Source organism: Lagopus leucura, unplaced genomic scaffold (assembly GCF_019238085.1).
Source record: "Lagopus leucura isolate 7727_CA_CO unplaced genomic scaffold, USGS_WTPT01 Super-Scaffold_100157, whole genome shotgun sequence".
NCBI classification, from domain to species: Eukaryota; Metazoa; Chordata; class Aves; order Galliformes; family Phasianidae; genus Lagopus; species Lagopus leucura.
This window is the reverse complement of record NW_024962334.1, coordinates 32,507,015-32,533,797: the sequence shown is the minus strand read 5'-3', so window position 1 is coordinate 32,533,797 and position 26,783 is coordinate 32,507,015. Positions and strand designations below refer to the sequence as shown.

Genomic DNA, 26,783 nt, shown 5'->3' with positions numbered 1-26,783 from the left:
AGGCTTAACTAGGATAAGTAAGAAATCCACTTGGCTAGAAGGCATGCATCAATGTGCATATGCTTGTAGCTAATAAAATGGAGTAAAAAAAGTTAGACTGACAATTTTGCGATCAGATCATTAAGTCTAACTTCTGTCTCTGGGCAATAGAGAAAAGCATACAAAAATGACAGACTCATTCATAATTTGAACTGCAGCATATGTCTGGAACTTTTTTTGCATGAGCTGCCCTGGCAGAAGGCAACAAATATCTCAGATATGTCAGACAATTTTTGTTTGGCTAATTTATGCTGTTCCTAGCAGGCAGAGCGAGTGCAACTTTGGTAGAAGACTTATCTTCATTTTTAGCCTCAGCGACAGTTAGTGTCTAACAGAGATGCAAACCTGGTCCTTGAAAAACAGATTAGGAGAAGCAGAGCTTGTCTTTTCATAGCGTGCAAAGAGCAGCAATCCCAGGGACACCACTCTGGCCAAGACGATGTCTATGAGCTCACAGCTGGCCTGTTGTGCTCATACTCATACTGCAGCAGCATCAGGAGGATAGCGTGGCTTTGTCAGGCTGACCTGGAGTCAGGCACAGGGATAGATATCAGTCTTCACACCAAAGGTAACTTCACTGAGTTTAGCGGCACAAGCAAAGAAGGCCTATGGATAGGAAAACAAAGCTCAAACATCAATGTGATGGAGCTATCCTAACATACACTTGTGCACAACATGATTGCGCAGACAGATTAAAATCTGAGCAACCTGACAGAATGGAAAAGATAAGAAAAGTGGCATAATTCTTCACCCAGTACAACGCTGACAGACACATATAAATCAGGGTTTCCCTACCTTTCCATGTCAGGAGTGCCTAACTGACTGTCAGACTCTTTTCAGTAGTGAGTGGAGACAGAACAAGGGGAAACGGCCGGAGTGACTGGAACATGAAACATTTCTCCTGCTGTGCCCTCAGTTCTCTTGGCCTCCCTCTCAGTGGTAGAAAGGAAGCGGTTTGCGGAAAAAGTTGTTTCACAGGGCACGGGATTTGGAAAGCAGGAAAACAAACAAACAATAACAATTGCACAGAAACATGTAGTGGGGAATGCAATAGTATCTGACATAAAAACTGCAGAAAAGCATTGCATGACTTTTCTTCCACTGTGGCAGTAAAGGACAGTTTTCAAAGATGGAAAGGTTAAAATTTACAGCTGTTTGTAGAGGCATTGCTCCAGCTCAATGCTAAAACTCTCCAAGTCATTTTAGACAAAATTTAAAATATAACCTTTTTTTTTTTCCCCACTATGGATTAAATAAAGAAATTTTACATCTTCTTTCATTTTCTACACTTGAAGTTTTCCTGGACCAACAGCAATTTAGGATTTACAGAGACTATTCCAACTGCAGATAAATTGATAGATCATTTGGGGAATTAATTAACACATTTATTAAAAAGTAAAAGCTTAGTGCCAGTCCTTACTACACTGTGGTATCAAGACAGAGTTTTCATAAACGTCCTGTAGAAAGTAAAAGTAATAAATGGACATTTTAAAAAATAGAGTTGCTTTAAAGGTCAGGAAAATTAAGATAGTCTCACTGGGCTTATGCGGTGGGGTTACTTGCTTAGGTCAGCAGTGATTGAGAAATACATTAAGTGTTAGTACTTAAAGGTTCTCAAGACGCATTTGACCTGATTTTCTTAGCTTTATAGATACACTGAATTATGCTCATAGTGTTTTATTCTTTAGGCTAGAGATGACACAGCCAAGAAATGACAGAGATGACTTTTTTAAAAGAAGAGCTTGAAAATTGTTTCACTTCCTCTTCTCACCCCCAAACTCACAAATACTGCTCAAAGATAAATTTCCCAATATATTTATCTAGTTCTCTCATTTTTGTATCTCTTGTTTCAAAACAATAGTAAAAAAAATAATTAAAATATCTTGCCTTACCCATTCATCCGAATGCATTACGTATTTTTAAAGACTTCCAAAACAGTGATTTTATACAGTAAATTATCTAAAGTGGAAATCTTCAGCAACAGAGTACCAAAAATTTGGCTCTTTGTAAGACTTGCCATCAGAGAAGTCAGAACCTTTCAACTTTCCAAGAAAAAGGAGAGGAGAAATCTAAGTATTAAACATAAAAGGTGTAAAGGCTGAGTCTATAAAAGAAGCAAAATGTGCTGTAGATGCTTGGATTACTTAAGTTCTTATAGTATTGGTGCATAGTAGATCAACAAATACATCAATTTTGCTACCTGTAGGAAGTGGATAAAGATACTGACTTCCTCTTAAGCATATCCAGTGTTACTGATGGCAAGTGCTAGACAACAGCTATGCTTTATTTTGTTTTCCAAATGCAACTGTTTATTTCTTCCAGACACTGTTACTGTGCAGGGGCAAACTATTTTGTGTCTTATCAAAACCAGATTAATTTTTTTTTTGTAACTGAAATTAAAATGCATCTAAATGCCTTCAGCTCCTTTCCAGGAAAAAAAAAAATAGCTTCATAAGGAGATCTGTGGAGGAAAACATGTTTCTAGCACACTAATGAGAAGAAATTAGAGCTAAGACAGTTCTTAAGTTCTGGCAAAAAATCTGCATTGCTAGATTTGATGTGGGAACAAAAATAAATAAATCATACAGCAAGGAGGAACTGTTGTAGATGTATGTTTAGAGTCAAAGAACAGCTGTATCAAACCAATCAAGAAGCACAGACATAAAAGAATTAAGCCAGGAGAGATATGAATGATAGAAAGGCATTTTTTGTTTGGCAGAAGAAAAACAGTCTTTTTGAAAACTGGCAGAGATAATGGAGAAACAGAAGAGAAAATATTGCACCAATCTTGAAATGTGTCAAAGCAATGGAATTATCTAGTAAATGTTTAATTGGACTGCTCAGTATATGGTGTGTTGAATACTGCATTTATCTTCTCCCAAAAGACAGACAAACTAGCACAGTGGATTGTGCTGATGATGAGAGTAAAGTGCAGAAACAGCATGTTTTCCACTGCACTGCACATAATGTTGTAGTTTTTAATCAACCAACAGCACTGGAAGGACTCAACTCCTCTAAACCAGTTTTAGAATTTACAAATAAGCAAGCATATTTGCTAACATACTTTACATTTGACACTGCTTACATGCATTTCCCTCATGCCCAGATAAAACAAAGGCTGCATGGGTGGCATCTACTTATAAAGAATTTACATGGAGATTAGTTACTTGGACAGACACGTCCTAAAAAAGACTGAATAAATGTGGATATTTTTCTTGTATGCTTTCCAATTCTACCACAACATTCCCAAGAAAAAAAAACAGTAACAGATTTGCAGTTCTGATGGAGTGTTTTTGCTAACATACTGCGTAGGTACGATTCATCTATGTCTTTTCTTAACCAGGAGGCAGAGATTGACACTCCCACGCTACAAAGCACGTGGTGTTTTGAAAACTGCGCAGGGATGAACCAGTTCAAATGACATCATGCTTCACTTATGAAAGGACAGATTTACAACACTCTTAGCTGTGCTTGTGCTTATTAAAAGGAAGACAGAGCTATGTAATGAGAGAAGATCAACATTTTGTGATTGTCACATGAGGAGTATGTTATTTTATTATTTCAGAGGGTAGGAGACAACATATAACAACAAGAAAGCTTAGTACATTTCTTAAAAAATACAGGTATGTTTAAATGTTTTGGAGGAGCTTATTCTGTAACTGGAGCTGAGCTTAGAGGGGCTCAGATTTGGCAGACCCATCACATTAGATGCATTCAAAACCCTGCCCATGCATTGATAGCTGAAAGGCTGGATCTATGAGGCAGGAACCCACCTTGCGGAAAGGTTTGTTTTCTTCTTGGACAATCATCAGGGCACACAACATTAACTTTCCTACTCAGAACTTGCTTGACCTCTTTATTATCCCTGGTCAGAAGGCAAATTCAAAAAAAGAGGGAACGTATCTGAATATAACGGGTTTAAAAAGTTATGGGACACAGTGATACTTAAATGTGTACCTTCTCATGGATTATTAATCAAGAACAGAACTCCTCCACACAAGGAAAGATTTGGGAAAATACGCGAGTTGAGATATGGCTATGGTTACAAAGGGACTGATAAGATATCCATATAACAGATAAAAAAAAAATCACCCTCTTGTTTCTTCTCATTCTTCTCATTGGAGATTTTATTCTTCACAAGAACACACTAAACACTACCTCAATATGCTATTCTTTCACCTTTCCAGATGAAGCATGGAGTCAGCAGTCAGTTCTGGTTCCCCATATTCTACCTTTGAGATCCAATTACACAGCACCAACTAATTTCATGAAAAGAAATGTTTTATAGCAGTCTTGTATTTGTATGTTAATGCAGTTTATTGCTAAAGTTTTAGCCTGCAGACTGGCTGACAGCCCATCAAGAGTCACAGACACCCAGTAAGGTTTGGAAACCAACTCTCTACATTTTGCAGTGAAAAACCAATTCTACAACTACCAGACACCATTCAGTGTCATAAAAGTGCAAAGATTTACCTGATTCCTGGGCACTGTATGACACTAAAAATCATATTTAAATTACTCAAGAATATTTTTGTAGTCATTTTGGTTTCATTCCTAATAAGCTCAATGAAGAGATGTAGCAGGGCAGAAGCACCGCGTCAATGGCACCTATATTCACACTTGCCAAACCACTTACATTTCAAGCAAGTCTCAACTGGTGAACTTAAATGGGACTTAAACTGTGCCTAGAACCTCTCACCCACCACATCGCTGTCAGTTCCGTTCCATTAAATAGTTCATATTAAATTAATTTTTTAGCTGAATGCTGACTGATTTCTTAAACATGCCAAGAAACAGCTTAGTCACTACAGATATGTAATTCCATGTCTCAGTTACAGCAGGGTAAGTTATCAATTCCCGGATCTAAGTGTCCAGACAAGTGGCTAGTAAGCTTGTACATGCTGGCTCTGTTTGCTGTATGTCCCACAGACCTAACACTTTCAAAACAACCACTGTCATCAAGCCTGGATTCTGTTTTTGCTTGTTTGTTTTGTTTGCAGATAAATGTATGCACAGCACTATCTAGCATTAAAGGATCCAGGCAAACTCAGTCATTAAAGTAATCTGGTATCCCTGCCTGACCATGAGCTGGCTTGATCACCTTTCTTCTCTGAGTCGCTCACTTGTTCCTGCTTTTTGTTTTCAGAAATGGTGTGCTCACTGCAAAAGAATGTTCTGAAAATGCAGCATAAAATTTTCTTAAAATAGAGCTAGTCATAGTTCCCGCAATTTTATAAACTGTCCTTTCTCTCCTCTTCCAATTAGACTGCAATATTTTTTGGAAGAACTTCAAAAACAAGAGATGGTATATCTGGTCCAGGAAAAAAGCAGCCTCAAGTTCTTTGTCCCACCCCCAGGAGTGCCTTAACCAATAGGATATGATCTGACTACAAGAAACCTATACTTGTTTACAGTTTCTCATTTTCAGGTACCTTCCACACTCACTAATGAGTGGGATTTAAGTATTAGCAGCAAGAAACACAAGGCTTTCATGACATCTGAGAGTTTGAAACCTACAAATCTGTTATGACAGCACAGTTTGTCAGTGCTCATGTCCTTTATCACATCTATAACCTTAAGCACACTTGGAAAGAAGTGTTTATTAATCAATATTGACACTAATGGATGTTGACAATAAATACCCACTTGCTTCAAAAGTAAAAGCTGCTTATCTCAGATTTTATGTCAAGCCATGTGGAAGCTTCTCATAGTTTGGTGCATTCGGGCACATTGCTGGGCTCTAAATAAGCCACCAAAACCACTAACACTTCCATGAACCACAGGCTTTCAAATGACTGTTGTTTAGCATCATAGAATGCTAGCATATCCTAAGTTGGAATCGATCCATAAAGGATTTTTGAGCTCCTTAAACAGAGACTTAACTCATAGTGGCCATTTTCTCTTTTTTTCCATTAAATGGCAAATCAAAAAGTCACAAATTCTTCTGCCTCAGACTAATCTTGTGTTCTAAAAACTGCAGGTTTTCAACAGTGTATGCTTGCCTTTACATAATTTTGCTAAGCAGTTTCTAAGCCTGTCTCATAACATCTGTATATAAAAAGAGAACGAAAGTATCTATCACTTATAGGAGGAGAAAAGTAATAAAAGACAGCACATTCATCCTCCCCTCATATGAATGCAGTGAGAAGGGAAAAACCAACAATGTGATGTATTATCCACAGCAGTTTTGCTGAAGTAAGGAAACTGAAAGCTGCCTAAAATGAGAGAGATGTTTGTTTTCAGAGGGAAAGATCTTTCAATACCATTAATATTCTCAAGTACCACCATTATTCATGGTAAATATGGACTCATTAATAGATTGTTTTGTAGCTTAAGCTTTAAATAGCAGTAAATTCATAAATACCAGTTTAAACAATCTCATTTAGATCTGTAGTGCACTGAGACACTCAAATGTTTGCAAACTGAGTCTCCTTTATCCTTTTCTTGTGTTTCCCTCTGTCCACATGTGCACATTCCCCTTTTACTCACCATATGCAATGCCCTGGTATTAGAACCCAAACTATTTCCTCCAGTGTTCTTCCCATCCAATCTAGTTATCTTTCCCGTATCCTGACATCTGACTTTAATTAGCTCCATGACTCAAAGCCCTTACAATTCCATTACCAGCTAGAGAAATACACAGGAAAATTCTCCTCTCAGATGTTTCCTCAGGTTTTTTCCTGTTCCCAGTTCAGTAAGTCACCTACCTAAGTCACCCATGCCTTCAGCTACCTGTGCTCCTCCAGCTCAGTCTGGTCACCCAAGAAGCTGCACAGTGTCAGTCCCTGCACTGCACCCCTTCTGTTCAACCAGGTTGCCAGGGAGAAGAAGCAAAGCAGAGTGAGGAGGCATTGCTGCATGCCCAGATTGTGTCCTAGCCTTGACCATGGCTTCTGGTCCCACTTGCCTGCTGCCTCTTCTCAACATTATTGCCTGAAATTAGATGTTCCACTCTTCAGTGACTTGTCAGAGGAAGATGAAGAAGCTTAGGGGAGAGTAAGACTCTGTGGAGCTCTGCACAAAGTGAGGAAATGACTGCTCCAATAAGCAACTCAACAAGCCTGAAAGCTATTTGGCTATTATATGTTTTCTCATTTTTAGGAAAAGAATTTCTATGTATTTTTAAATTTTAAAATCAAGATCTTTCATATTTCTCATTAACATCAGAAATATGTTATATTAGGAGTGTGTAGCACTCACTGCGCTTTATGGGCACTGTTCAAACACGGACAATGAACTTAGATGTTTTAATCTAAAGAACGATCCATAAGTATATTATCATTTGTTAGTGTTCCATGAATAAGTGTAATATAAATCACTGAAGAAAAAAAAATCTGAGAATGAGTCAAGAGTGGCAAAATAGCAAAGCTTGAATGTACATATGGACTGGAATGAAATGGCTTTATAGGTTGAGTCCAGTGGGACTCATAGATTCCAGCAAAAAAAAAAAAGGGGCGGGGGGAGGTGGTGATTTATTGATGACATATAAAACTTATAGTCACGGATAAGGCTCACCTTGCCTCTCTCAGAGAACTTAGAATCTCCCAAGCTGCAAGGAACACACACTGATCATCAAGTTCAACTCCCAACTCCACACGGGGCCACTCAAAATCCAAACTCTACAACTGAGAGCGCTGTACTGGCGCTCCTTGAATTCCTGTGCTTGAGGCTATGCCCACTGCCCTGGGCAGCCTGCACCATGCCCAATGCCCTCTGATGCAGACCCTTTCCCTGACCCCCTGCTGCTCCTCCCCTGATGCAGCTCTGTGCCGTTCCCTTGGGCCCTGTCGCTGTCACACAGAGCAGAGCTCAGCATTGCCTCACTGCTCTCTGAGAAGAGCTGCAGCCACCATGAGGGTTCCCTTCAGCTCCTCTGCTCTGGGCTGACCAAACCCAGAGACTTCAGCTGCTCCTCACACATCTTGCCCACCAGACCCTCCACCATCTTTGTAGCCTTCTCTAATAATTTTATACTTTTCTTATATTTCCTTTTATATTGTGGTGCTTATATTGTGGCTAGATAGATAACTTCAACTTCAGAAAACTCAGAAAGATAGAGATCTAGTATTTTTCTACTTCAAGATATACTACATATCCAAGAAATGGACATCTTTACACCTCACAAAGCAATCTGGAAAACATATGCTGTACATTACAGTGATTAGGAGAGTACTTGCTGGTGGCCTGCAGAGAGCTGGTTAGTCACAGGATGCTGCTTTCTCTGTATTCAGCTATTAAACCACATTTATAAGTTAAACTCACATTAAGACTGTGTTTGATATTTATTGTTCCGTATAAGCAATTGCTACAATTGCCACGGGAATATTATTCTGTTGCCAGAAAAAAAGATAATGATCTATGCAATGGCAGATAGGCTGGGAAATAGGCCCATGAGGGAACATCTCTGTCAAAACATGAATTTGTGAATGTTTTATATTACCAAGCACTTTCACTGGCATTGTTTGATGTGACTGAGTATTTTACATATTGCAGGTGCCTGGCTTGAGGATCTCAGAGAGGCAAAATTTTTGTATGGCGGCATAGTTGCAATTCCTGAACATCATGCCAACAAGAAATACACCCCCACAGAAAACCAGCTTCATTTCCTGGTTCTTCCATTAAATAAGTTGATTTAATCCTTATAAGATAGTACTATCTGCATACAGTTCAAGAGTTAGAATTATAATCACACATTCTAGAATATGTAAATGTAAGTGTGTGTCTTCCTGATGATTAAGTGATTTCAGTGGGCCTACGGAGGCTCAGCGTCCCTTTGATATCAAGCTGTTTTCCGTATTGCATGGAATCTCACTGGAGATGAGAGCCTCTCTGAAACATCCAGCCTTGGAAAACAGTTATTTTAGCTGAAACAGACTCTCACATTTCTGGAAGCAGATACCTCTACATTCTCACAAATCTATATGTCTCATACAACATCAGGTGGAAGATCATCTAGCCTGTTTTTAAATCCTCTCAAATACCACAGTTCTAAAGGTTGTTCTGGCCGTAACATTACTGGATTAATTTACTCCTTAGACAAAAGCTTACTTTTTCCTGAATAACTTGAAATCCTTTATACTTGGAGTATTTTAGGTGATCAACACCAAACCTTCCCCCCCTCCCATACCGTTTTCCCCCTTTGGGTACTAGAGATCTTCCAAATAGGCCAGTAGCCCACACAACAACTTCTGTCACAACACCAACTTATACTAACTCCTGTTTATATGCTTTGAAACTGATCAAAACTTCAATATGGCATACAAGTAGCTATGTTAATATTTAAGTTCCTCAGAATAGCATCCACTGACACACTGCCTGCTCTGCAAGTCCCTATAATTGCTAGGAAAATCATTGCTGGGTCAGTCAAGCACATATATTATCAGTTAGGTAACTATTATGTGCAGGGAGTAGAAAGGATTACCTTGAAGGATCAAGTTCAAGAACATGACACCCCTTGTTATCATGGTTTTAGTCAAAACAGCATTTGTAGTTCCTAATTAGAAATCGTCTCCCAAAATCAAATGCAGATGAGCTGTGTTTATTCGTTTGCGCTTTTTAATAGCGGGAAACTACGTAGACATTGTGAAAAACAGTCTGAAAGCTCTGAGAAGCCCTGATCCCAGCAGCACTGCTGAAACTGTCGTAAAACATGCTTTTTCTCAACCCAAATATTAGGGAAAAATAAAGGAAAAAATAAAGCTAATCCTCCCTTCCTACCCCCCCCCCAAAAAACAACAACAAAAAAACCTCCACCAAAGTAGTTCCAAACACTTTCTCATATTTCTATGCTGTATTGTGATTCTAAATAAATACAGCTGCTTTTTCCTCTACTTATTGAAAATACAATTAGCAATGAAGTTAATTTGTGCCTGACCAAGGCTCTTACAGTAACTGATTACTTACAGATGCCAAGTCTCCAAGTGATATTTTTGCCACCTGTTTTTAATTTCAGGATTTTTTTTTTTTTTTTTTTTTTTAAATTTCCACAGCTTACTGACCTCATGTGGGGCTATGCCATCTGTTGCTCCATTCTCCGTGCTCAATCACTAATTTCCACAGGACATCATCAACATCAGAATAGCTTTATGAAGATCTTTCTTTAAGGAGACATACTAAAACTATGACCTGGAAATATCAAAACTGTTTTCCATATCAAAAAGAAGCTACAAATAAAACATTGATTACTTTCCATTAGCAGATGGTTTCATTCAGGATGTGAATGTAGTTTATTTACATGTCAAATTAACACTATGAAGATGTTTCTGTGTATTGTGTAGTCCTGTTTTCACTTGGTTCTGGATAGCTGTCATCTACCTCCAAACAATTTGTATAGCCTGAAGTTCTTAGGAGAGCCCATTCAACTCATGAAAACTGTTGTCAGCATTAAATATTTGTACTAGAAAAATGTAACAGTTTAATCCATTAAAAAAAAAAAATGGATTAATTAAAAAATTACTGCATGAAGTGTTAAGGATGTGATAAAGGCTGTGCTCTGAGATAAGCTACAGAGGATGACTGATTCCTCATAATATTTTAATCATGTTTAATTTACAACCAGTAGAATACTGAAAACATCTTGACTGAAAACAGTATTTTCGGAATTACTGAGTATCTTTACTTCTCTCACATGGCCTCCATGGCAGAGAAGGCAAATACACAGCTAAAGAGGGATAGGTCTGAGATGGGGCTGCCACTTCCCCAGCCTTGGAACAGGATAACGGAGGTGGGAGGGCAAGACTTGGATATGAAAGACAGAACAGACATGGATCACAAACGAAGAGGCAAATTGCTTGGGATGGAAGAAAAAGAGAGCGTGCTGAGAAATTCTCATTGAACAGAAGGCTGGAAATGGGGCAGGGAGAAAAATGGTGACTTTTCATTATGACATCAAAGCCCTTAAAATGATTGTTTTTCCATTTCTACAACAACCACTGATATTTTAATATAGTCTTCCCCCCACAGCAGGAAAAGATGATGATAGGTATTTCCAGCCATTTCCCCAGATTATGAAGCAATCAAAGCTCTCATCCTCTCCAAAAAAATCTTCTGAGTCATTGTCCAGGATTTAGGTATTGAGGTCAGAGACATACAGAATAAAAAGGCATGTTACAGTAGTACAGGCTGGAGAGTTGGGTGGAGAAGAATCCTATGAGGTTCAACAAGGCAAAGTGCAGAGTCCTGCACATGAGGAGAAATAATCGCATCAATACAGGTTAGGGGATGACCTGCCACAGAGGAGCTCTACAGAAAAAGACCTGGATGTACTGGTGGACAGCAGGCTGGACATGAGCCAGCACTGTACCTCTCTGGTACATTAAAAAAAAAAACATGGCCAGCAGGTTGAGGGAGCTAATCCTCCCCCTCTGCTCTGCCGTGATGTGGACGTATCAGGAGTCCTGTGTTCAGTTATGCACTCCTAAGTTCAAGAAACACGGGGAACTTCTGGAGATTTCAGCCAAGAGGCCACAGAAACGATGAGGGGCCTGAAGCGTTTCCTGTATGATCAAACTCTGAAAGAGCTGTGACTGTTCAGCCTGGAGAAGAGAAGACTGGGGGAGGAAGTTTATCAGTGCTTATAAATATCTAACAGGTAGGAATCAATTGATTGGACACTGTTGAAAAAAGCCTGGCCCAATGACAGAACAAGGGGCAATGGGTAAAAACTGGAACATAGAAATCTCCATACAAACATGGGAAAAAAAAAACTTTACTTTGAAGGTGACAGAACAATGAAACACATTGCCAAGAGAGGTTGTGAGGTCTCCTCCTCTGAAGATATTCAAAGCCCTCCTAGATACTTTCCTATGTAACCTACTGTAGGGAACTTCCTTTAGCAAGGAGTTGGATTAGAAATCTACAGAGGTCCCTTCCAATCTCCAGGATTCTGTGATCTCTTCCAAAACCTTCAGACTGTGGTTGCAACTTGTAATGATGCTGACAACCACAGAATCCTTTTTACATCGTGATGATTTGATTAACTTTTTTACCATATTTTCTATTAGTCAGTGTCTAGAAGATATTTGACATTAGTCTGAAGCCACTAGAGTTTGTATCTTCTGCTTAAAGAACTCCAGCAGGCAAAAATTAGCTTGAGGCCCACTCACTGCAATGTCCTCTGTCCTCAGCACTGACATAAAACTGGAAGAATGCTGTTGACTCAAATGCAGCTATTCCCATTGTACAAGAGTGCATCTGAGGTCAGAATCAGACTCAAAATGCTTGCCAAAGACTGCAAAATATTATGAAAGAGTGGCTAACAGAAGCTACCCACACCCACTAAGTCGTGGATGTTCAGCTGAGAAGCAGATGTTTTAAGGGTCAGTGCTTCTGTAATAAGTAAACACATTTATTGTAATGTAGAACACTGAGCTAATGATATAAACACCAAGCAGGACTCTTGAAATACCATGCAAACAACAACATACATCTGAAAAATAACTACAACAAATGCTTGTTTTTCACCAGAGAGATCACAGGATCAGCAGCTGTTTACTGCTTCAGCACAGCAATTATGATGTAAGCTTAGCCAATGTTTCCAGTAAAGCCTGCTTCCATCCATCCCACTTCTAATAATCTGTGACATTTTTTTCCTGGGCCTGATATTCAGAAGCTTGCTGTCCAAAATGCTGGCTTAGTTGCTCTCAGAGCAAGGCCAAAGGATCACTTGCTCTGCTTTTCAGATTCAGTTAGCTAAAACTAATTTACTCGTCTCTTTGCAAAGACCCCCTGTTTCTTACTCAGCAGTATAATTGCAGCAGACAAATAAGGAAGTTTCTAAATACTAGACATTTTAATTAGAACCTAACGCACAAGCAACAAGAAGAAACCACCAACAAAAAACAAGAACCCACAGGCGTTGGCTGAAAAACAAATATCTGCATTTACCTTTGTTTCTGTGATTTAGCTAAACAAAGTGCATTGATATGATACCAGTTAAGCTTTCAACCAAGACGACACACACAAAGATTCGAGAGCAGACCCAAAACTCTGGACTTCGGCAGGCACAGGGCCAGTCCTTAATAAGGGAAATGAATGCCTGCTTATTTGGATCCCTGTGAAAGTTATCCCTGTGCAAATTATCCCTAAACTCCCAGCCTTTCAGAGGGAAACCCCAGAGCCTTGACTGTCATGTTAATGGAAGCCTGACCTGCAAGGCAGCACCCAGTAGGTCACCACTGCAAGCAGGGAGAAGGCATGGGTCAGGCTGCACAGGGACACTGACTGTGCCTGCGCCCACAGAAAACTTCAGAACTGCAAAAATACACAGATGTACTCAAATGTAGTTCTTACCTACAACAACTATATCCATGCAAACATTTTGTGATGATCTGCATACTAACTGCTTTGGTTTCATTTGACATTTTAGTCAAGATGATAAAGCAAAAACACTATCTACTATTTAAAAATCACAGTGAAAATGCAGGTACATATAAAGGTACATAACCTGGAACTTTTCTGGCAGATGTCTTTCCCCCTATTTTATATTCAAAAAGAAAATTTAACATTTACTTTTTGCTCAAATTTTTAAAACAAAAGCCAGTTGTGCAGAAATCTGTTTCACAAGTTACAGCTTCCATACCAAGCAGTGAAGCCACGCAGCAAAAAACAAACAAAGCAGCCCACTTACAACCCGGCAAAGAAATCCTCATAATCTGTTCCTCCCCTGTTAAAAATGTTTAAAATCCTCTTTTGGCTGTACTGTTGCATGTACCAACCTACAGGCGAAGGATACAAGTTTCTTGGCTCTATCTTAGCTATGAAAAATTTTGGAGCAACTAAGGAAGAATCTGCAAGCAGTGCACCACATAAAGTTTACCTAATGTTATCTTTTCTTCTTTGAACTTTTACAGTGAGGGTGGTGAAGCACTAGAATAGGTTACCTAATGATGCGGTTGATGCTCAGTCCCTGGAGACTTTCAAGGCAAGGCTGGATGAAGCCCTGGACAATCTGATCTAGCTGCGGTGTCCCTGTTCATTATAGGGGAATGATGGCCTTCAGAGGTCTCTTCCAACCCTAATGCATTACGATTCTATGTCTTCTGCCTAATTATTTAATTAATCCTAAATGAAAAGCACAATCTTCTGCTTGAAGCAAACCTTATCCTATGCTTATGAAATCTCTATAGATACACACGTGTTTCTGTCAAACTGGGAGTCCTTCCTTTGTTCCCAATGTAAGAAATGTGAATAACACTATTGGTAGAGATAAACTTGGGTTAAGGTTAGAAAATTCAGTAGCTTAACTGACCGACCACATTTAGAAAGTCACTCTGGTAATGCCACATGTCAAGACAAAGGAGGAAGCTTTTTTCAAAACTTTCTCAGAGTTCAGAAGGACAAACTATTAATGCAGATGCAAAATATATATATTTATATGTATTTGAAGCTAGGATTTACATGATTTGCACCTCCACATTTCTGCTTTGAAATCTCTCTGGGTTAGAAAAACACAAATAATGAAAAAGGCAGCAACAGAAGTATGGATGATTTATTTTCTTTGGCCTAGTAATGTGAGACAGAAATATATATATTAGTTTTAAAAAGTATGTTAAAATTTAAAACACAGCTGTACAGAGACTGATAGATGTGTAACTTAAAAATAAATTATTTAACTGTAAACTCTGGAAATGAAGAATAGTAGGGTCACCACCTTAAAAACAGTACATTATAATACAATATGGAAAAGTTAATGATTAATGTAGCCACTAAGTTTATTTTCCTAATTCAGAGTGAGATTTATTGTATCTGCACCACAGAGGCCTGGAGGACAAGACCAGGGACTGACATAGAAAGCTTTTACAGAACAGCTTTGTTGGTGCTCTTTAAAAAAAGTAAAGGTTCAAACAGAGCTGCAGGGCTAATTCCTTTAATGTATAAACTATCCCTAGTGAACATTTTACTGTGCAATAACCTAGTAATATTCCTTTAATCTTTATATTTCAATGAATTAATCACTTAAAATAATACACATAAACCAAGCAGCTGACTTCTGCTTTTCAAAGGAGAAGTGAGTATAAGGACAGTCATGCATGTACTAATGGTAAATGGAAAGGATACGATTGGACAAAATAATAAACATAAGAAGTATTTTAGATTTTGATTAGATATAAAGAAATTACAAACATTGAATTACATAATAGAACAACAAAAGAAACTGTTTATAAATCTTTACTTATTTTGAGCTGCTTTCATATATGTTTTTTATTTGTGAAATGTAGAGGCTTGGATAGATTTTCTTATATATATATTGAGAATGTGGAGCTTAATCATCATTCGTGTCTGTTAGATGAATTTATACAAAAATCATATTTTCTATATTTTAAAATGTTTTCTACCTACTTTGGTAAAACAATTTATCTAGATCAGTGAAAATAGATTGGCTGTTAAATTAGCTCAAGAATGCATGGGAAAATATTTCAGGTTAATATCTAGTTGCTCAGCTATGTTTTAGAAAGTGTTTCAAACAGCATTCTCCAGGATGCAAAACCTCTTCACCAAGTTAAGCAAGCTTTACCAGTAGTTATGTTATTTATCTTCATTTTGACTTCAGTGATCCCGTGAACTCTACAAGTATCAAAAAGTATAATTATTTTTATAAATTGACTTCAGTGTTGTAAAATGCAGAAGTAGATACAAAGGTTTGGCACAGCAGAGAGAAATTCAGTACATGCAGAGTATCAGCTAAGATTTACTCTTTAGGTTTCCAGAAGTAGAAGAGGAACTTTAACATGACAGCTACTATTGCAGTCTTAAAGCTCAAAAGTATTCAAAACACAGTCAGGCCACTAGGAATATAACATAGAGATTAATATAGAGATTTTGATACTTTAAAAGCAAAGACAGACAGAACTGCATGAAATTCACAAAGCACTTTGTTATCATTTCCAATTTTGCAAGGAAATTGTTGTTCTAATAGCTGCATATAATCCTAAAATTACTTTAAACTCATTTTCTATCTGTTCTCAATCGTTCACTCCATGAAGACAGCCAAGTTGGTAGGTGTTTTCCTTGTCTAATTTTGAGCTGAATAACAGTTGATTGATACAGATGCCTGTTGGCTTGGTGAGACCATTAACAGGCATTTAATGCATTGAAGAATAAAGATGAAAGACATTGAGAATATCAAAATTCATGGTATTTCCATTTTCTTACACACAGTATTAATTTCATCCAGTGGTAGCACACATATGAGTCTACTGTAATGAAGATGAAGATTCTTGGACATTCATTGAGACTAATTATGACACAATATTTAGTTCTCATTCTCATTCATTCTCATAAAAAAGGAAAAGAACAAACTGATTTTGGATAATACTAGGGAAGCATTCATTTGACACCCTGTCATTTTCACGCTTTCCAATTAGGCTAGTGCTTCAGCTTATGGAAATGCAGACAGGCAAAGCATGAAGTGCATAACCTTCAACACCCCATGACAATCTCAAGTCTACATAATAAAAATACATTGCTAATCTTTGGAAATTAATCAGCTTTACATTTGCTCGTATGTACTATAATGTAAACAGATAAAACAATAACAATGCAGATGGTGTCAAAACAGAGACAAACTTGCCCAAAAGTAGAATATCTATAGATTAGATAAAGATGAAAAATAAGAAAAAGGAGCCAAACTTCACTAAAAAGTATATACAACCTGAAGACAAAGTTCTTATGAACCTTTGACAACTTCCTTAGCACTCCAGGTAATATGCCGTTCCTTTCCAATAAAACACTTACAGTAACTATAGAGCTAAAGAGGAGGTCATAAAATATTATTCAGGTTTTATAATTCAGGTCTTTTTTATTGTTTTGGGACACAGATGTTGCACTTTTCTTCACAGTTTTACCTCAAGGTGACAGCAAACCAATTCAGACTGTGTAGCTCAGTCCTGCAGGTAAATGGCAGTGATATCAACAACTATGCACAATTCTTTGCCAAATGCTGTAAACTCAAATTTCTAAATGCAACTGACTGAAAAGTGAATATGCATTGTGAGATTCTCTATAGCTAACTGTTGATAACAAACTACTTCCCAGTAGAAGTCTAATAGCATTTTCTAAAGCAGCTTCTTCCTCTGATTGCTGAAATAATGGTGAATTTATGTGCTGGATTTTGAGAGTCAGGTAAATCCCTGGTGTGACTCAGGTATGAGGCTACACATTACAGTGTTTCCCTACCTCTTAAAAAATGTCTCTACAAGATAAAATTACATGGTTTTTTTTTTTTTTTTTTTTTTTTTTCCCCCCCACTCTAGGAAAGCCAATGACTCACCAACAATAAAAAAAAAAAAAAAAAACAGAACTGCCAACCCATGCTTTGCTCTCAAAACAAGAATGCAGCCTTGCAAGTGAGATTCCTGCCTCTTTTGTTCGTGCACAAAGGACGAATTAAGAACAATGTGCCCCAATACCAACCCGAGAGCATTCACAGAACTTTTAGAGATTTTATGCATTAATATCTCTGGACTGCACTGAGGCAATCCAGAACACTCTTGGCTCTAAAGTTTCTACATCCAGCTGCTGGAAGACAGAGTTGTGTGGTTTGCACAGACATTTGTAATGCTCATATGTATGCTGCAACATTTTATTTCAACATCCTGTTTATCCTGGCCTTAATTTTAGCTGGGTGGGTGATGATGCAAGAGATCATCTGATAAAAGAAAAAACTTTAAATATGCAACTAAGTTTCTAGGCAGAGGAGGATTTCCAGTTTCTCTTTGCAGCTTGATAGCCCTTTCTGCTTTAACCTGGTAAACACACACCACAAGATGAAGAACATTATGGCATAGACAGATGACCCTCTCCTGCAGTTTTTACTCCAGGGTCTCCCAGCAAGCTCCTATTTTCTACTGCTGCCTCAATCACAAGTAATAGAGGACCTTGACTTCTTCAGGCTATATATCAAAGTACCTACTATCTCATTTTTACTATATTACTTTTTCTTTGATATAAATCATTGTACATTCTTACTGACTAAAAGGTTTAGAAGAGAGAGGAACAAACTTACAGAAAGTTATGGAATTCATGAGGAGGGTGAAATTCAGTTTCTTTTTAAGTGATTTGAAGAAAAGACATTTCCCTCCTGCTTCCTCATTACAGAAAACGTTGTATTTGCAGAATAAAAGTATCTCTCCAAAAGCATTAAAATTGAGAAGGTCTGTGGAAGTTCAAGGACTTTGCAAGTAAAAAGCACCAGAGGCTGAAACACTAAACCATGCTTAACACACAAGCAAGTTAATAACAGACTGCCCCGAGGTGGCCTGGGTGATAAAGGCGAAGGACCGCCAAGCATACTGTGGTCTACGGACAGCTGTTTACACCCAGCAGCCAGGAGGCAGTGGGACACAGCACTGCAGATGCTTGCACTGCTCAGAACACTGCCCGCTAGACTGGCTTCTCTTGCTGCTAGCAGTCCTTGCAGCCCTGGTACAACCATGGTTCAGGGAGAGCCAGGCAGGACACCCCCCTGAGCCCTGTTCTGCCATCAGCTGTCTGTAGCTACAGTGTGAGGGCAGGATCATGTACAAGGGCACTGCATGGCAAGCAGCGAGGCTCTGACTTGCCTGTCATTTTGACTTTGAATAAAGTGCTTTTCAGCCCCTCAGAAGAGATGTGCTTGAGAGCCAATAAAGAAGTTTCAAGCCAAAGGGTTTAATAAAATCCCCAAATTAAAATATTTAATACTGACTCTTAAATATAAACTCCTACAGTACACCAAGGCTGTGCTCCATGTCACAATCAGATTCTCAGTAGAGCCTTCTTCACATCAAAGATACAGGCATACAACCTATTTTCAAATCTTCTGGACCATGCCATGGTAACCAAATAGACATTTTCTCTTAAGTGTTTCATAGTCTCACATTTGCTCTTAATCACCACAGCATGCGAAATGGTAGCAGAATTGCTGGTGTCCAAAAGGCTTTTTTTTCCTTTCAGATGTAAAGTTCACACTTCTTCCATCATATACTAACCTGTAAATCTATGATTACAGCTTTTCAGTGGACAACTCATACTATCAAGTATGAGGAAGCGTGGGCAGCATTTACCAAAATAGCATTCAACACTGACATTCACTTTACCAGGACGAGGACAGGCTACAGACTGGAAGGAAATGACTTGGCTTCATTGATGATCTAAATTCACATCTACTAGGACACAGGAAGAGTGGAATATCTCTTCTGTTGTATAATAGGAAATAATTTACATAATGCAGCTAAATCCAGCTCTGAGAACCACAGGATGTATTCATTGCTATGCATCAGTACTTCGCAGGAAAGAATACAATGCCCATTTGAACACAACAACAACTCTAATAAAGCTTCCTATAGAGGAATTTTACACCTAGACTAGTCTAGCCTAGGTACTAATTTGCCAGATTAACTGCCGTGAACAGCTTCTACTCCATTAATGTATTCTGTGTGTACCTGACTGAAACCAAAGGCAGGCAGTGTAGTTTCTTCATTCATCTCAGTAGCGGGAGACCATTCTCCAGGAGCAATTCTGCTTCTAAAATAGGCTCTGTTAAGAGACCAGTGCCAAGAGCAGGCTCGAGTATGGTTCGTATCACTTTCTCTCAAAGTACCAGTGTTTCTGCCAAGTCTAATGAAACAGAAAACAAACACTATAGCACGCACTACCCAAGGCTGCACATGAAGGAAAAATACTTGGAAGCACACGAATAACTAATTGCACCATGTAGCATCAAATGCCTTAAAGCTTATCTGTTGTCAATTATAGAACATAATAAAACATAGATAAAGTAACGTGTAGCTGCTACAAGAGCCCAGCATTTGGGAAGACTTAAGGACTTTGTTTTACTTTCTGTGTGGTCAGAACTGATTTTATTATTGGCAGTAACAGGCATACCACTGAAGACAAAGCCTCATTTAAATCCTCAAAATAGCTGCTAACTGTGGTGGGTGAAAGAAAGATAGTTGTTTGAAGAGGCCTTTCTTTTGATGGTGGGGTTTTTTCTTGAGGTGATTAACTGGAGTATAACAAGCATAAAGAGAGAAAGGTAACAGGTTATAAAATTACTACATAAACAAATTATTTCATTTAGTGTGAAGAACTTTCTACACAATGCTGCTCTTTAAGATCAGAGGTGAAGAGCTCTGCTTTTTTTTTTTCCCCCCCCCCCCCTCCAGTTAACCAGAACATTACCTGAGTAATTTAAAGGGCCACCCAGAGCCAATGCCTTTCTGCAGTTGGAACAACCTGGTAGATATATCTTTTGCCTTGGAGTTTACAGGGATTCTTCTAATTACAAGATAAAAATCAAATCTGCGTGCAATCTGCAGACACAGATTCAGATTTGCAGCTGCTGTTCCATTGACAATTTACTCAGAAATACCAAGCACTGCTTTCATCTAAGTTAATGAGGGTTTTCAATTACTTCACTAAGACCTGATTTTTTTTCTTCCATGTGTTGTTCTAAGCTAATGAAGTGACTATATTAACTACCTGACTATCCCAAGGTGTCACCTTCTAAACATGTTTGGAAGGATGAAAATGGACAGACACTTGATGACTAGTTTGTCATTGCTTTGTAGCAGTCTGGAAAAGAAATGTAATCCTTTTTGTGTCAAAGATATTCTACTGAGCTGAAGGGGAGATAACTTTGGAGACTTTTTTTTAATAGCAAAATAACACTTTCAAGTAGCGTATGTTTTGAGTCAGGTTTGAAGAACTGTTTAAACAACAGCCTGCAGATGTACCGAAGTTTCAATGATCACATTTTTTTGAGCTCTGATATTTGTCCACCCCTTTGTTGAATATATTCACAGAATTTCACATTAAAGGAAATTAAATAACCTGCCCGATTTCATTTTATTTCATTTAATAAAGACTCAAACCAGAAATGACAGAACAAGAGGGAACCTCTTTTGGGTTGATGGTAGTGATGTTCAACAAGAAGCATACAATCCTGCACCTGAGAAGGAATACCAGGTATTAATACATGCTGTGGGGAACCCAGATGGAAAACAGTCCTGCAGAAAAAGCCCTTTCCACTAAGATAGTGTTTGTAGCTCATTAGGCAAAGTATCACCAGCAGTTGTAGAGATGTGATCCTTCCCCTCTATTCAGCTTCAGTGAGGCTGCACCTGGTGTCCAGCTCTGGGCCCCAAGATAAGAAAGATCTGGACATTCTAGAAAGAGTTCCATGTGGGGCCACCAAGATGATCAAGAGACTGAGGAGAGGCTGAGATTGTTCAGCTGGAGAAGAGGGATCTTACCCTTGAAGGGAGGGTGCAAAGATGATGGAGCCAGGCTCTTTTCGGTAGAGCCCAACACAAGAACAAAAGATGAACACAAACTGAAAGAAAAGAGGTTCTGTTTAAAAATCAAGAAAAACTCCAGGTACAGGTGATAGAAGACACACACAGATTGCTCAGAGAGTTTGTGTCTCCCTCCTTGGAGATCTTCCAAAAACATCTGTATAAGGTCCTTGGCAACCAGCTCTAGGCGGCCCTGCTTTGGCAAAGGTTGGGACCAGATGCCTTTCAGAGGTTCCTGCCAACTATTTCAAGGTTCTGTGAACCCCAACTCACATCTTTTGATACTTTTTTTGACCACTTTCAGAGATTTTCTTCAAATTACAGTAGGGGTGGCATTTTGAGTTTGACAGTAATCAATTTTAAAAAAAGTAAGATTCTTTATATTCCCCTACCAAAATAACTTGACTTTGAGATCTCAGATACTAAGTTTAAACATAATTCAATTGGCAATTTAATGGTGTGCGCTACAAAGGATAAAAATAAGTATCAGTTATACCGAGAGATATGACAAGCCCAATGAAAAAAAAAGAAAATCACAATGATGTCCACTGTGCACTTAATAAAAAAACCAATTAACAGTTGATGAGACACTACCACCTTGGCTTACGCTGTCACTGGATAGATTTAGGGAGAATGATTCATGTTTTAAAGAATAGTTAACTTTTTACTCCCCTTCTCCCCGAGTAAATTTAATGAGATTTATGTATCCCTAGTGCTACTCAAATTACTCTTTTTTAAAAAAAAGCACTTACTGTCTCTTTAAGCCTAACCTTGTGTACTCCCAGAAGACATGTAGATGCCACTGCAGTTAGATATGCAGATGTCTTTGAGAGTGGGATGAGTTGAGGCTTCTGTCAGCTGCTTTACTTCATTTTGGACATCAGGAACCATCATTCTCCATAAAACTGTGTGCATTACAAAATATTTGTCATAATGGTGATTACTGCAATAGACTAGCATCTGGATTTTTTCCTACAAACGTATCAGTTTTTTTAACCTGCTTTTTTGGAAAAATAATTCAAAAGCACATTCTGAGCTGTGGATTACTACGAAATATATGTCCAAAATATACAGAAAGCAAGAATGACAGTTTTATTTGTAACAGTCTGAAACACTGTGCATACAAACAGTTTGCTCTACTTAGAGTTTTCTTTAAGCAAGTTCACGATCCCGTAAAAAAGCAGTTAAGCCAACATGGAATTTAATTGTAACCACACTCAATGCATCACATTTCTCAATATTGCCTTCTAGAAGTGCTAGGGCACATCTTAGAGCTAATGCTGCATCGAAGACCATTGACAAAGAATCTTTTGGACTTAGCAATGCATATTTTTAGTATTTTCTGCTTCATACTATGTTGTGACCCAAAGAAACGCAAAACTACACATTCATAACAGATTACAACTGGTATGAACAGAAGCGTTGCCTTTTCTTCACAATATGAGTTGCTCCAAACACCTTGAGACTAGTAGTACATCAATAGGCAATATCAGGCTAAAATATATGCAAACATCATTTAAAAAAACCTCAAACATTCAGAAGTTTAGAATTCCTATTCTCATGGTGTTGATTCTTTATAAAATATGATACCAAATAGATTTTATTCTTTGCCTTCAAGGGCCTTAAGGAGAAATGTGCAGTTTGCTACATATCAAATGAGGCAGATCAATGGCTGGATTTTCAGTGCTCAATTCCAGCTGATTGAAATGAAAGCTTAACAAGGTGCTTCTGAGAAAAAAAATACAACCCAACACCACAGTATGCTTGTTTGCATCTCTGACACTTTCATCTTTGAAAACATGACCATAATCACTGGAGTATCTAAAACCTTTCTGCAGACATTAGTTGGATGAACACAGACAGACTGCTGCATTTCTCTTTCACTTTATGACCAGAATGTGGGATAAAAGCCTGCATATCTTAGCAATTCCCACTACATGCCATGAGAAAGTGGTGTTCAGCGTAGAAAACTTCTCACCTCTATTGCTTCAGAAGTCCTTACCTGTTTAGGTATCTTGGTCTTACAAGCTGAATGGAAAGCTATCCAAATGCTTCTCATAAATGTATCCTAAACTCCAGCCTAAACGTATTCAGCATAAACTTATTCTTATGCCATACTATTCTTCAGCTTAAGTAGGTCTTCACCTCTGTTATTTACCCTGCTAATCAAGCATAAGAATCAACAGCTTAGCCTTCATTTTGGAACGCTAAGTAAGCCAAAACCTTTCTGTTTTCTCCATGTTGACAGCTCTCCATTTCCTTTTGCCTTTCCTTCAGTGCTTATTCCAGTTTCAGTTACTACATCCAGAAGATGGAAGACTAAAGCTTTATGCAGCACTGCAGAAAAAAAATCTTTCAAATTCTATGCAAAATGTAAGTAAGAATTAGATTACAAGGGCCTCAAATATCACGCTTCATGACAACATCACCACTGGAGCATGTTTATTTCTGTGACTCTTCAGAAATTCCCATCATGAGCATTATCAAATTAACATAAGCTGGAGTCTAACACATTGCACTGGATTTCTGTACTGAGTCTACTCAAAAGCCAAACTTAGCTTTTTATACCAGTGAGATGGCACTGCCATATTTTCAGATAATAAATAAAAGGTTGAACAAGCAACATAAGATAGATTTTTCAAGAAACTCTCATCCTATATGATTAGAGAAAACTCATAATCTGGTATCTATTTTTCTTCTCAAACAGATGGAAAAAAACCCTAACATTTATTTAAGGGTCAAAACATCACATGGTGAATGTTTGTCTTTTAATGACTTTGAATACAATTGCCATCTTTTCCTCAAATTGTCAATTATATTCACTCAAAAATTTAGCAATTTTTCAGATATTCAGATAACCAGCTACATAAAACTCTAATCTGAGATCACAAACTAAAATTCAAACACTCAGTAGACAGCCTAGTTCTTTGAATAATCCATCTGGATAATTAGAAACAGATTTGTTTTTAATTCACCTCCAAATTATCAGTGAAAATTGTTCAGTCTCAAAAAAGTTGAAGGCTTTAATATGGGAAGATCATACAAAGAGATTATACAATTTTTCCATACATGTTGAATAATTCATCAGAATTAATTCTACATATATTAATAATTTTAATTCTCCTTCACACATATCCCAAAAAAAACAACAGTTGAACTGTATGAAGTGAATTAAGTATCCTTCAGAACAGCCATCAAAAATGAACAAAACATTAAAAGCTTTAAAAAATAAAATGAAATAAGTAACTGTTAGTAGCAGCCTATGGTGAGAGGCCCTCATGTTGGACAAATTCTGGCTTCCTGGATTTCAGAAAGTCAGAAGTCTGGCTTCTCTAAAAAGAAAAATAACCCAACTCCAAGACATCACACATCGTTTTATTGCTTGCTTCTTCAAGAAAGCAAGTTATCAACATAATCCCTTCTACAAGAATAGCTAAATGCATTTAAAAGAGCAAAGCATTAAATTCCCTGGACGACTGGAATTAATTCAAAGCACAGAAAACAATTTGTTCAAAATTCAACAGCACCATTAGTTTAGCAGGGTTGCTACAGGAAACTAACAACAATGACAGGTTTGTCTTATATTTCCTAGACAAAGTTCAGTGATTATATGGACACTGTGAGTAAGCTATCAGACTAAGCTAAAAACCATTTGGGACAAAGGAAATTATTAATATTTGTGAATTGGCTTGTTCTACACCTTACATGGTGAACAGCTGAAATCAAGAGAGCTCTCAAGTGATGAGTTCTAGTAAATAACTTCTTATTCCCACCTCTTGAGAAAAGATCAGAGAGATACTGCCCAAGTCTTTTTAGAGATGATCAGCTGTAGAGATGGTCCTGCTGTATTTTATCTGAATGTAAGTCACAACATTCTTGTGCCTACTGTCACAATTTTATTTACATTCCTTGACCCTCGTATCTCAGCTGACACACACTTGTATCACCTCACTCCTAGGCGAAATCTACTGAACAAATTCTTTTCCATTTGACTTAAGAAAGCTTATTCTTAAATGAAGATCCCACAGATAATTGTAAAAAACAACACAGAAACAACCCCTCTAGAACCCAAATTTCTTTTAAGATACCAAAAAACATTTTACCAGAACTGTATATTAATTATTTTCTCAGTGAGGATTAATTCAACAAGTGAGCTACACAGCTTGGTACAGAACCTCAGAAATAAGATGTTAAAATCCCTAAATTCCCACTGAAATGAAGAATGTGATTGAGGATCTCGTTGTCACTTCATTGACTGAATGTTGATCCATGTATTGATTCTGACTATTCCTCTGCTGACTTGCTACATAAAAATATAACTAATTTATGAAAAATTCCTTTTTTGTTTTAGTAAATTGAATTAATTTTAATAAAAACATCATTAAAGATAATATTCATCTTTCAGCAAAGGCCTCCGCAGTCCTGGCAACAAAGAATCATGAACTACCACAGTTTTTCAGCAAATTTTCAGAGAAACTGGCTGGATCTCTTTTCTCTTGGGCTGGGAGGTACTTTTAAGCTTTCTCTTGTTTAATCCTGTACTTTACGATCTTGTCGGTCCACTGGACCATTTGACACTTCCCTGTTACTGGCATTCCTGCTGCTCTCATGGGCCCTTTTACTGACACGTTGTCTTTGAAACTGTTCTGTGTCTTCCTGTTTTCTTCCTAAGTAGTTGTTATCTACAACTCCAATTGATCATACTGAATAATATTAAACAGGTAGAGTAACACTAAATAGCAGAGACACAACAGCAACAAAAAGCTGTCTATTTATTCAATACACCTTGTTTAAAGCAAAGGCAAATACCGTCTCCTACAAGTTCTGAGAATGCAGCTGGGAAAGATGACAGCATATCAATTGTAAGAATAGAGGAACAGTTCAAAGCAGGGTTCCCAGTTTTGATATCAAGTTAGGTTAGGAACATACATTTCAAATCCTTGACAGTGTTGACCTCAGTGTCCTATCACTTCATTCACTGAAAGCCAGTTTATGTATCCATGCTGCCTATTCTATTGTTGCCCTACTACATACAAATATAAATTACTCATAAGTCAAAAATAAATTATTCATAAATCAGTTGATTTACTTAAGATATAGTTTTAATTAAAGAACAAAATTAAAAATAAAAAATGAAAACATCTTTAAAAGTATTACAATTCTCCATTACTAAAATTCAGATGAACATGAAGTATATAGATGTGATTTATTCATGGAAAGAGTTATATGCTTAAAAGTAGCCAGCGTTTCCCTATACGCAGAAGGATTCTGTGTGGATACGGTTTGAATTCAACAATCCTCAATAACTTGGACCTTTCATTCTCCAGTGGAGCCTTTGATCATGGTAGATTGATAGATGGCTGCTTCACCCTCTTTACACAGCACATCTGCCATATTTTCTACTCATCCAAATCCCTCCCTTTTTCCCCAGCCTAATATGTTTCCCTACCCCCTCCCCACTGGGGGGGG

The 26,783-nt window shown here is 37.8% G+C and overlaps 1 protein-coding gene and 1 long non-coding RNA gene across 2 annotated transcripts in view; both read right to left on the bottom strand.

Moving 5' to 3' along the window:
• Positions 1-26,783, bottom strand: part of PLXDC2 (plexin domain containing 2) — a 233,021-nt gene that overhangs the window by 123,813 nt on the left and 82,425 nt on the right. The gene's annotated exons all lie outside the window — the stretch shown is intronic.
• LOC122189622 overlaps positions 20,869-26,783 on the bottom strand; it is an 11,221-nt gene continuing 5,306 nt past the window's right edge. The window contains exons 2-4 of the long non-coding RNA XR_006181893.1: positions 22,085-22,219; positions 21,273-21,352; positions 20,869-20,968 (exon numbers count right to left, since the gene is read on the bottom strand). This is a non-coding gene — a long non-coding RNA (uncharacterized LOC122189622). The remainder of the gene's footprint in view (positions 20,969-21,272; positions 21,353-22,084; positions 22,220-26,783) is intronic.